The 13,437-nt window shown below is 41.4% G+C and overlaps 1 pseudogene; it reads left to right on the top strand.

Moving 5' to 3' along the window:
- The first annotated feature begins 6,868 nt into the window (after nt 1-6,868).
- On the top strand, nt 6,869-6,995 carry LOC122479176 (annotated as a pseudogene).
- The last annotated feature ends 6,442 nt before the right edge of the window (nt 6,996-13,437 follow it).

The raw sequence follows: 13,437 nt of genomic DNA, 5'->3' as shown, positions 1-13,437 counted from the left end.
GCCGCGGGCCCACGTAGCCGCACCGCCTCCTGCCACCGCTCTCCGCTCCTCCCGCTGCCTTTCTCCCCGCCCCTTCTAGGACCAGCCGGGAGCGCAGCCGACCTCCCAGCGCGGCAGCGGGGTAGGTGGGGAGGAAGACTGGCGGAAGGGAGGAGGAAGCGCGCCCCGGGATTGGGAGCAGCCTGGCGGAGAGACTGGTATTGAAGAGCAGCGGGTCCTCTCTGCCACCCGCTGCGGCAGACTGCATCTGGGGGTACGCGGGGGAGAGGGTCCCTCCGGGGCGAGAGGGCTGGGTAGTACGGATCCTGCGAGCCCCCTGTTCCCGGACAAGCCCCCTTCCGGGTGTGACCACACTCGCCCCCTCCTCCACCACCCGGTAGTGCTGCAAGAGAAGACTCCCGGCCACTGAGCGTGAGTGGAAACGGGTCGTAGACTTTGCTGGGAGCAGAGGGTTGGGGAGGGGGAGAAAAAAAGAGACGGGAAATGGGGCGAGTAGATTGGGAGAATTGCAAAGGAACGTCTCCGGAATCCAAGTGTGGCTCCAACCCAACCTCCCCACCTGCCGGAAACATGAGCCTCGTCCCAGAAATGCGGACAACCAAGGAGAGATGGCTCAAAGGAGTCCCAGCCGGGATACAATTCTCACCCTAGGGTCTTGTAGTAAACACAAACTCGGACAGCAAATGCCCCCGCGAGAAGGAATAGTGCCGAAGATCCTGACTGGTTCCAGGAAGTCTTCTGGGAAGTTGGAATTGGGATTATAAATCATAAACCATTAAGCTTTTGACCCCTGGGGAAGGATAGAACGCGTGGCTGGAAACTGTTTTAGAGCGCTGAGAAGGTGTGCCTATTTGTTGCGTATCCGACCTCCTCCTGGAGCACCTTCATGGGTGCTAGGGAGCAGGTTCGAAATATGAGCAGTTCAGAACTGTGTGTAAATGTGTATGGGAATGTTTTTTCCAAGATTCACAGAATTAGAAGGAGAGATGAAATCAGGAAAGATTTCCAGCACCACCCATGTAACCTGGTACTGCACGCAGAAATCTGCGTGTTTCCTAAACTCCCCATGTGATACTTAGTAGGCTTATGTTTGAGAACCTTTTGCATAGGGTTTCTCTGGTTAACTGCCTATCACTTTTCTCAAAAATAGGATAGCTAGTTGACAACCTGTAATCCAGCTTTGGAGCCAAGAAGTTGCTTTTTCTTGCAATAAACCATCCTTTGAGATAAGCTTGGCCTTGAGAGGGATTGAGGGTATATTGAGGTCACAGGGGACCCACAAACGTGAGAGGATCAGGAGATCCTATCTATTCAATACCACAGAACTATGATACTAGCTAACACAGTGACTTCAGCCCTTTGGATGATAGAACCCTCTCTCCCTCATAAGTGCCCTCCACCTACGGAAAACACACAGCATACTAACCAGGTAGGCTAAGCTTCAAAGGTAAGGTCTGCCTTCAACAGCAGATTCCCTTCTAACAGGAAGGCACTGAGAAGCTTTACCTAGACCTATTCCTGCGATATTGTAACTCTTTCTATATATATAAATGGAACAGTTCCTGTAGATTCCTGAATAAGTCAGAGGAAAGGTCTTTCTTAAGTAGAGCTAACACAATCAGAAAAGGACTGGAAATTAGATCCAATTGGATCTAAGTTGAGTTGATCCCTAAGCAGGATTTATCTTTGAAATAAAAACAAAGAAGGGAAAGTTCAGATAACTCATCAGTAATTGGGAAGACTAGTTGAATTCTCATTTCCTATGTCAAAAGTTTAACATTTGTAAAGCAAACCAGAAGAAAACAGAGTATTTGTTTAACCTCTAGCTAGAAGTATTTCTCACCTAAGAAGCAAAAGAAGAAAATGATGTGGATATGACTGGGTAGTATCTTAAAATGCATCAAGCATTGTTTTAAAAGGCAACCTAAACCAGGGAAAGAATATTGACAGCAGACATGAAAAAAAGTCTGAATGTCTGTAAGTAGGGCTCATGTAGCTGAAGCTAAATATGAAATCTCAATGATTGAGTATAAACAGAAAACAAACTATATACAAACAAATATGAATAGTAATAAATATATGGTGAAAATCAACCTTACCAGTAATGGAAATAGACATTAAAACAAATTAATGATAGGGGGCCTCTGGCTGGCTCGGTCAAGTGAAGCATGCAACTCTTGACCACAGACTCATGAGTTTGAACCCCACGTTGGGTGTGCAGCCTACTTAAAAAGAATGAATGAATGAATGAATGAATGAATGAATAAATAAATAATAAATAAATAAAAATTTTTAAAAATAATTACAAAGGTATTAAGATAATGAGCACTGGTTTCCTCATTCGTTGCTGGTCCTTGTGAAGGGATATCATGCATTTGGAAGGCATTTTGGCTGTGTGTCCCAGGTCAGGGAGTGCCTACACTTTGACTCAGCAGTCCGACTTCTGGGAATCTAGCCAAAGAAATACTCCAAAATATGGGGAAAGTTATATACTGCAATTTGTACATGATGGCATTATTTATATTGAAGATTTGGCCACAGCTTAAAGATCCTGGGGTAGGGACTATGGCCGTGTCCTTGTAGCCACCTGAACCTGGACCATAATGTTACTTCATGTTTTTTGCCTGTGCCCATGTCATTCTTGCCTCTGCCTAAAACACTCTCCTTGCCCTTTGTCTGCAAGCTGACTCCTCTTACTTATCCTCAACACTTTTTAGCTCCAGTGTGGTTAACATGCACTGTTATATTAGTTTCAGGGGTACACCATAGGGATTCAACAATTCTATGCCTTGCTCAGTGCTCATCACCGTAAGTGTGCATTTAATCCCTTTCACTTATTTCACCCATCCAGCATTTGCAAGGTTCTTTCTTTTGTTCCCTCAACACTTCCTACATTCTTCCATTTTGCACTAGGAGACTACCTGTAATTACTTGTTTCCCTGCCTGTCTGCTCCACTCTGCTGTGACTCCTTCAAGGGTGTGGTCCATCTCCTTTTAATTTTAGAATCACTAGCGCCTTGCTTATGTGGCAGGTGCTTGATAAACATTTTTTTAACGAATGAATCATTTACTCAAACATTTTACAGCCATTAAGGACGATGATTATAAAGAGTATGTGGCAATATGAATAATTATAATGTTGAATTTCCAGGGCACTGTATATGGAATTATATCAAAGTAATATTGTTAAATGAAAAGAGAAAAGTGCAAAACAGGATAAACAATGGGCTGCCATTTTGTAGGGGAAGAAAAAGAGCGTTGACAAAGGAGACTAGAAGCTTTGTATACACACATATTTCTGGTTAATGGGTCGGTCATCTACAGAAGAAAATAAGAGACATTGATAATAGAGGTTTGGGGTGGGGTTGGGGAGCACACTGGAAAACTAAAAGATATGATACAAAAGAGACCTGCTGTATATTTTAATATACCCTTTTGTTTTTGAAATGTGTACAATGTGGATGATATAACTGTTTTGAAAAATAGATCACCCTACAAAAATTTTATGCAATTGGATGAAATAAGTTAGGAGTCAATTCTCAATAAATAATAACAGTTGTTGGTTGTGGGATTGTGGGTGATTTTGTTTTCATGTCTCTGGCTTCCAATTTTTTTTTTTAATGTAGCTATATTGCTTTTACAGTTACAAAGATAAAATTAAAAAGACTAAACAATTAACTAAATAATCATTGTATGTATTTCATCACAACTTCCTCACTTCTCCTTAAATTTTGATCTATCTTAAGAAGAAAAGAAGAACAGTTTTCTCCCTGGAGACTCTTATGGTCATCTCCTCTATAATTCTGAAGTTGAAAAATGGTTAGTAAGTTTAACTACCAAAAAGTTAACCAGTCTTTCAAATAGCAGTGAGAACATGTTAAATAGGTAAAGCATGTTCTTCCAACAGTTGCAGAGCTGAACAGCAAGATATGACAACAGCATTGTACCAAATTTAAGACACCAAATTTAATGAGCTTGTCTGTCTCTGTTTTACTCTTGCCCACTTTTCTGCCTCCCTCCTCTCCCTTTTACTGTCTCTGCTCCTCTAGTCCTTTTTTTTACTTCTATGCAACCAGCACAGCTGGTTACCTCCCCTCCCCCATTGCCTCCTTCCTCTCAGAACCTGAGGAGTGTTCTAGTGTCCCCCCTCTTTTAACATCCATATCTTCTGGGAAGACCAGTCCCCTGCCAGGCTCCAAGGGATGTCTTGACCTTCTAAGACAAACTTGGCTCTTGCCAATGTTTTGTTCAGAAATGGGCTGTGACACAATTCTGGCCAATGAGACATGAGGAAAATGTGCTGAGGGGTTCCTCACACCTAAAAGATGGTTTCTTTTTGGCCTTGGATTTAATTGTGTTTGGATACAACAGCTCGATCCTATATGTAGTCTGATAGTAAAGACCGTACCAACAAGGGCAGAGTGAGAAACTGAAGAGAACCGAGGCCTTGCAGACATTGCTGCATGGCTGACTTAAGCCTACCTCAGGACTTCCTGTCATAAGACAGACTCACTGGGTTACGGGCACTGTGAGAGGGGTTTTCAGTTTCATGCAGCTTAAAGTATCCTGACTTAAAACACTCTCCTCTGAGCTTCTCCCCGTCCTTTTGATTTTCTCTTCTTGAATCACCTCCAGCTTCTCCATGTTTCCCTCAGTAACACTCTTTTTCTATTTTTCCCTCCCCTGTCCTCTCTTCCCCCACTGTTCTGTCTCTTTGAACTAATACAGGGCAGACCTTTAGTGCACTGGCTGACCGGTTGATAACCCACCCCTTTCTCTCAGCCTTTCTCAGCCACAAAACACTTCCCCACCTCTGGCCATGTTTGTACTTCACAGTGGACAGGGCTGTGTAGATCCAGGCTGGCCTGCCAGAGAGTCTTTCTCACTCAAGGGGGTTCAGTAAAAAAAGGATCCCTTCCTGTGGCTGAAATGGCGGTGATGTTTTTAGGAGAGTTGGGGTGCCTGTGTTTCCAGCAGGAAGCCAATCTCTCTCTCTCTCTCTCTCTCTCTCTCTCTCTCTGCAGAAAGAGGAAGGAAGCATAAATGCTGAGAGAAATAGCACTCTGACAGCGTGGGCCACACAAATGGTGCATTTTGTCTTCTGAAAGGCCTCCAGCCATGCTAAAGGCTTTCTACTTCTGGGTTTCTTCAAGAGGACCTTGTCCTTGAGGTTTATGAGATTTTTAGACAGAATCCTTCCATCTCAGCCCATTTTGTCTTTAGCTACTTTGCAATGGGAACCTCACATTTGCAAATCAAAAAACTTTGATTAGACAATGGGTCATCCCACCTCAAATCCATTGTGAAATGAGGGTCAACTTAAAATATTTTTTAATGAGTCATAATATAAAATTAAAGTGTATTCTCATAGTTAATGGATTAACTCTTGTGCCTACTGTTCTTTAATTGAAAAGTGAGTGAATTAAATGTTATATTTTTCTATGAACAATTGGTCCCCCAGGATCAGTACCAGCCCCATGCTCCTCTAATCCCATACCCACACATACCATTAAAGAAGATTAGCTTTCAGAGTCCAAGGAAGAACATAGAAAGTATATTTGTCTCAAAAACATGATTAAACAAGTATATGTAGAACATAATTGTTTCACTTTTTGAAATCAGTTATAATTGCTTGTACAGTAAGATTCTGTCTTTTACAAAATATGACAAAACAGGCATCGATTTTATTCTACTTTCTTTTGAAAATAGCACCTCAATTTCCTCCTGCTTTGGAAATAGTCAGCTAAGCCTGTGAATCAAGGTGCCAGGCCCTTCCCTCACCTTAGGAGGGAGCAAGTACTCAGAAGCTACCCTTTGTGATACTGAGTAGAGGGAGAAAAAGACCAAAAACCCCCTGGAGTTCAATGATACAGGAACTGAGACCACCTTTCAGATCCTCCTGGTTCTTCCCCCCACCCCCCCCACCCCCCCCCCCCCGCCCTGCTCCCAAAACTAGCTGAGTTCTTTCCAGTAAATTTTCTTTCTGATTAGCCAATGCCTATTTCTATGGCTTAGATCAAAAACTCCTGGGGCACCTGGGTGGCTCGGTTAAGTGTCTAACTTCAGCTCAAGACATGATCCTGTAGTTCATGGGTTCCAGTCCCACGTCAGGCTCTGTGCTGACAGCTCAGAGCCTGGAACCTGTTTCAGATTCTCTGTCTCCCTCTCTCTCTGCCCCCACCCCCACCCCAACTCATGCTCTTTCTGTCTCTCTCAAAAATAAATAAACATTAAAAAAAAATCTCCTAATAATACTATGTGAACTTTTAAAACTGCACCTTTTGGGGCACCTGGGTGGCTCAGTCAGTTTCAGTTAGGGTCATAATCTCACAGTTTGTGAGTTTGAGCCCAGTACCAGGCTCAGAACCTGCTTCAGATTCTCTTTCTGCCCCTCCCTCCCTCAAAAATAAAGTTATTAATTAAAAACTGCACTTTCCAGAGAAAAATACTAACTTCCTTTTTTAAGTTTATTCATTTTTTTGAGAGAAAGAGAAAGTGCAAGTAGATAGGGATAGAGAGGGAGAGAGAGAATCCCAAGCAGGCTCCTCCTTGTCTGCTCGAACCTACCGTGAGATCATGACCTGACTGAAGTGGGACGCTTAACTGACTAAGCCACCCAGGCACCCTGAAAAATATTAACTTCTGATTTCAAAAATAACATATTCTCTTTACACAATATTTAGAAAATACAAAAAAACATTTTTAAAGAATCACCCATGACAATATTTCCAAGAAAAACTATTGTCAATATTTTGATATATTTTCTTTATTAATAAATATTTTTATATGATTGATATAAATCTCTGCAGACTTCATTCTGCAGAGAAAAAATGTAAACCTATTATATCTTTCATTTCCAGTGCCCCTAAGCTTTGCGCGGTGGCAGTATCATAGCCAGCAAGGTTTATCCGAGGCATGGTTATTGCTAATTGAAAACTTCTCCAGGGGCGCCAGGGTGACTCAGTCGGTTAAGCGTCTGACTTTGGCTCAGGTCAGGACCCTTGTGTGTTCCAGCCTCACATAGGGTTCTGTGCTGACCACTCAGAGCCTGGAGGCTGCTTCAGATTCTGTGTCTCCCTCTCTCTGCTCCTCCCCCCCCCCCCACTCTGTTTCTCTCTCTCTCAAAAATAAATAAAACATTAAAAAAAAAAAAGGAATCAAGGAGAAGAAGAAGAAGGAGAAGAGGAAAATATAACTTTTCCATTGCCCCAAAATAGTGCCAAGAAATCCTCTATTAGAACAGAGGCAAGTCCATCTCAAATTTCCAGGCTGTGGTTATCAGTCAAGATTCCAACCTCATAGCCCCATATCTCAAGCCCTTCAGTGTTTTCCTTTTCCACCAAATATCAGTCTTCATTTCTATTCTTATAAGGCAAACATGCCTGCATGTTCTCTTACATTCCTAAGTCACTCCCAACTCCAAACAATCTCAAAAAGCCATTCCCATCATATAAACCTCATCTTCCATCCATCACCAGATCAAATTACTTCACAGTTAAGTAGAATTCAACTCCTTATGAAATCTGCCCCCACTTAGCAGTAGGCATGCATATCCAGTAATTGTCTCTTTCACATTCAGTCATTTTTAGCCTTAAAAACTTTGCTTCTGTGATGAAATATCCCTTTCTAGTGAATCTATAATGGGTGGAACACTGAACTTAATGTTCAGAAACAGGGAATAGATACTAACAGATTCATCAGATATCTACTTAGGTTTTATTATGCAGAATCAATTGATTCAGCCACAAATATCTATTGAGCACATCTCCTGTTAAGGCACCTGTGTTCATGGTTTCTGCCCTAAAAGTGCAACTGTAAGAAATAGACAGAGGTAAGAACTCAGGTCGGAGTGAATTAAATGCTATAATTCCAACAAAGTGTGGCATGCGTACAGACCATAAATAAAAGCCTCTTCCAGAGCTATTTTTTCTTTTCTTTTTCTTTCTTTTCTACAATGGTAGCACTAGGATAAAACTTCTAGGAACAAAAACTAGTTATGTTAATCAAGACTGAATGTCTTATATCCAAATCATTTATTTGAATGGGGTCAAGACTCTGGACGAATAGGTTTTTGAAGTCATGCTTAACCACATGGTACAGCTGCTGTGGAAAACAGTTTGGTAGTTCCTCAAAACATTAAACAGAATTGCCATATGATTCAGCATTTCTGCTCCCAGGTATATACAAAAAAAAAAAAAAAAAAGGAATTGAAAGCAGGGACTCAAACCGATACTTGTGTACCAATGCTCCTAGTAACACAATAGTCAAAAGGTGACAATAAAACAAGTGTCCATCAACAGATAAGTGGATAAACAAACTGTGGTATATACATTCAGTGGAATATTATTCAGCCTTAAAAAGGAATAACATTCTGATGCATGCTGCAGCATGGATGAACCTTGAAAATATTATGCTAAGTGAAATAAGCCATACACAAAAGGGCATATATTTCATGGTTACAGGAAGTAGAATAGAGCTTACCAGAACTGAAGGGCAGGACGATGGAGAGTTATTGTTTAATAGGTAGAGTTTCTGTTTGTGATGACGAAAAATCTCTGGAAGTGGATAGTGGTGATATTTGCACAGAGTTATGAATACTTAATGCCACTGAACTGAAAAATGGTTAAAATGATAAACTTTATGTTATGTATGTTTTACCACAATAAAAAAGTCTATACTTAAATAACAAACAGAGGAATAGTTCAAAATGTTGATAAGTTGCTCTCACAAGTCTAAATATGATCAAAATTAAATGTCCAATACATGCATTCTAAGGCTATGAGTTGCATGCATCCTCACTTTAGGAAATCTAAGAGAAGTGCAAAAATAAATTAAGAGGCAATAGCATATAGAAGGATCTATTTTACAGAGGGATTTATCCAAGCATCCCTTTAAACAAGGAGCTTCCCTAGTAAACTTAAGAGTGGAAACACTCCACTATTGAGAGCAGGAACACTCTCCGGAAAGAACTATCAGGAAGCTGGGGTCCCTCTCCAGTGCACAGTCTCAGATAGGAGACCAGCCACCTGTGTCTTTCTCTTTCCAGAGGAAACTCTGGCCCCTCTCAAGACTCCCATGAGAATCCAACACATCTGAGGTGATTTGGGAATGTGTGGTTGAGGGCATATAGCTACGTTCTAAGCTGGCAACCTGAGTTTTCCTTTCAGTGGTTCAGCTGCCTTTTCCATCAGACCGTAGACTCCTTGAAGGCAGGATCAGGTTGTCCTTGTAGTATGTTGCAAGTACTCTATACATGCTGGGTACATAATATTATTTACTGAATAAGTGAATGAATGGATTAACTTTAGTGAAATGACAAGGGAAGGTCAACAGCTCTGAAATTCTAATATGTAGGAAATCTTACTTGAGTCATAAAGTTCAAATGACACATACAATCCTAGAGAAATACTTCTCAAAGCATAAAATGAAAAAAAATCTGTGTTCAAGTTTATTCTATCTACGAACGAGACATATTTTCTACTGTGTTTGTAATTCTGCCGCTTACCCATATGTACCACATTCACTAAGTTCACAATAAATACTGTTGACAGAATGAATGACAAGGCAAAAAATAGCTTGCAGTACTTTCATTTTTTACAAGTGTGGAAAGCATATTAAACCATCTGCTGATTAAAAATATGCGTGTTTTGACTTGCATATGAATCAAATTAACATACATAAATCCAGCATCTTCACATCACTAGATTCACAGCCATAGCCAATGTAATTTTCCATGTTTCTTCAAATTCATCAATTTCAGTGACATAATTAAGTTATTAGGCATAAAGTACACAACAGTGATATATAACTAAAAGCTAACTTTTGTTTTATTTCAATTCAATGATTACTTATCCTCTAAAAATAAAAAGGTGTAAGATTGTTGGAAATCTAAAATTTTATGTTCAAATTTGCTCTATAAATACCTAACATCACCATGGAAAACTAAAATTTGAGGTACAGAACAGGAACTATTACCCCTCAGTATGATGAATTAGGATTAACTGAAATACTGTACGTTGAACAATAGCACCCTGCTGCCTATATAACTCCAGAAACAACTTGCAAACTTCAGTTTCTACCTGCTTCTGCTGGCCCATTACCACCTACCTCTCTCCAAGACCCTATCCGGAGCAGGGAAGATATTCTGTGAAGTAAAGGAACAACTCTGTACACTGTTACACTAATGGACCAAGCAACCACGCTGGGAGGAGGAACACATCCAAATTGCAAACCTAGGTCAGACAGAACACCAGGTCTGGGCCAAGACAATTAAGATAGGGTCAATCGCGGGGCACCTAGGTGGCTCAGTCAGTTAAGCATCCAACTCTTGATATGAGCTCAGGTCTTGATCTCATGGTCATGAGTTCAAGCCCTGCGTTGGGTCACATGCTGAGCATGGAACCTACTTTAAAAAAAAAGAAAAGAAAAAAGACAAGGTCAATCTCTGTTACTAAGAGACACCTATTCCTTCCTCTTAACTCATCAGTCCCTCAGGATCCACCACCATCTGGAGCACCATTCCAGGACCAAGAATGTAGCCCAGGTGGAAACTCTAGTACCTTGCTATTGATATACCTCTGGCACTATAAACCTGCCACCATATAAATACCCAGCACCTTGGTCATTGGGTCCTCCCAGGACTGCTGGCACTGAGCCACTGAGAACAATAGAAGTCTTTCTAAAGCGGTGTTTCCTAGCTTTGTCTGGTGATAAGAATCATCTAGGGCTATTGATATAAACACAGATTTTCCTAGACAAAAATATTTAGGAGATCTATCTGGGGTCCAGGAATCTGAATTTGTAACAAGTACCCAGGTGATGCTCTTCACCAGGGAATTTGGGGAAATACTGAGTTCAGTACACTCTTCAACGTGTTCCTAGAGTCTCCTAGTAGGGGCACAGGGGGAGTTGCCCTGTGTGGATTCAAGCCTTGTCATCTTCAGGGATAATGAACTAAGTGTCCTTTGTACACTGACAAGTCTTTGTAAATCCAACGCATGCCGTCATTATCATGATTATATACCTTTAGCCACAGCCTCCAGGACAATATGCAAATCTGGGTGAGCTTCTTCTCAACACACAGGGCTGAATGACCAGTTGAGGGAGGATGAAGAGTGGCCAAAGGCAGAGGAGAGAGGGAGGAGAAGGAATAAAATCTGGATCGAGAAATTAATACTTATGTATTTCAATCCACAGCTGCTTTGGCTGCTGATATAAATCAAAGGAAGAAGGAGAGAGATTGAGGGAGAAAATGTAAACAACATGAATTTTTCAGATATTAAAAACTGAATGTGTTAGCTGAATTATTCATTTATTGAACTTCCAATTTATTTTTCAGTACTACTATGTGAATAAATGTGAGTTGGGCTCTGAGATACAAGTAGGTATTAAGATAAGCACCTATGATGGGTAGCCACACAAAGTAGGGTGCCTGTGAATTTTAGTCATCTACATGAGGTTGCCACAGCTGGGAAAAAGATTCCATTCCGTCAGTTTGGGTGCTGACTTACCATAAATTAAAGATGAATGTACTTAGAGCACAGTCTCCCCCGTGGACACAAAGCCCAGGCCCTTCCTTACAATATTGATAAAGAAAATTTGCAATGATTCCAGAAATGAAAGATCTGTATATTCTTGCAGGGAGCTGGGAGATAATTTAGAGACAACAACCACTCTCTTTCTGAGACTTGAAAAAGAAGTTGTGAGTTACATAGTACTCTGCAGAATCACGTGGCATTAAGAAAAGGAAAATCGTGCTCCAGTCTCCTTCAAAAGATAATTCAATCTTCTGAATTCAATCATATTCTGATTGAATATGTTCCTGCATACTAATGGAGAAATGGACTGGCTTTTCCTGATCCCATCTAAAGGCATGATTATACAACCAAATATTAGCAACTCAACTCAGCAAAGACACGTTGTACAAATAAATAGCATGAATGAGTAGAGCAGGTAAATCTCCTAGATGGAGTTGTTTGGGAAGAATCCTTCAAGTTTCTGAATACATTTAAAAAAATTTTTTTTTTCAATGTTTATTTATTTTTGGGACAGAGAGAGACAGAGCATGAACGGGGGAGGGGCAGAGAGAGAGGGAGACACAGAATTGGAAACAGGTTCCAGGCTCTGAGCCATCAGCCCAGAGCCTGACGCGGGGCTCGAACTCCCGGACCGCGAGATCGTGACCTGGCTGACGTCAGACGCCTAACCGACTGAGCCACCCAGGCGCCCCCATTTTGAAACACACAGGAATTCAAACTTAACTCTCCTCAGGTCAGAAATGTATCTTAGCCCTTTAAGAAGGTGTAGTTCCTCCCATTGTGACAAATATTCCAACGAGCTGGGGTGCAGTCAGGAGATGGCTTTGGGATCTTCAGGAAGTGTATTAAATGCCGAATATGCCCCCCAAAGCACCCTCTTTTGACAGCCACATGAAATATGCAAAAGGCACTTAATAATTCTCATTTTCAATTACAATTCCTTAGGTGTCATTCCTTTTTTCTCAGATATGTACAAGAAAAAATGTATGTCCATGGTCATCCCGCTGATAAAATTTCAATCACAGAAACTTTCCCTTTAAAACTAACAAGGCTTTTTATCTCCCTGAGTTAGCCAGATAACGATTGCACAGGCCACTCGGAATCACCGGGGAGAGCTGAAACTGGAGCAGCGCGGATAAATGAGATCCCTGTAGATAAACCACATAATTCAGGGCAGCCAGGAGGTACAGACTCTTCCCTCACTTAACCTTGTAGCAAAACTCCTGTGGGTAATTTGACTCCCTGTGAGCTTTTCTCTGTTGGAATGGAAGGTGGGTTGTAGGGAGGGAGATGTTAGCGGGAGAGGCAACATCCTGGAAAGGAAGGAACACTGGATAAGGACATAGGAGAGCTACCCTAATTTGCCCACCTTTGCTCAATGACTTTGCAACTGAAAAACCTTAGCTTCCTTACCGAGAAGGGGGGAGACCGAACCTGTGGGAAAGAGATCTTGAGGTGGAAGAACTCTCCAAATCCCTGCTGGGGACAGCGGGAAAGTAAGCGGGTTCCAGGCTGTGGCTATCACCAAACGGTATTCTGTCTGTTTACATGTTAGGATTTCATACAGGATTTCATTTTCTGCAGCGTATCCCATACTGAAAGAAAGTTTGCAACCCCTGGATTAAAAGAATGGTTTACTTTCAGTTAACAGTCAATAATAAAAGGGATATAGACCTGCTAAAGTGACTAGAAGGTTCTCAAAGTATTAGCTACATATTGGTAGAATCTACAAAATGAAGAGATGCTCAATGGATGTGAGAGAGGAAATTTAAAGAGAACCTCTGAGGGTTAGGAAAAAGAGCTACATCATTCTTTCTTCCTCCCTTCTCAAGGCAAATTTTTACCCCTGCCCCAGTGTCTTTCAGCTCTGGCTGCCCACCAGAATCACCTGTGCAACCAT

This window comes from Prionailurus bengalensis, chromosome B1 (assembly GCF_016509475.1).
Source record: "Prionailurus bengalensis isolate Pbe53 chromosome B1, Fcat_Pben_1.1_paternal_pri, whole genome shotgun sequence".
Classification (NCBI taxonomy): Eukaryota; Metazoa; Chordata; class Mammalia; order Carnivora; family Felidae; genus Prionailurus; species Prionailurus bengalensis.
This window is presented reverse-complemented; position numbering and strand designations above follow the sequence as displayed.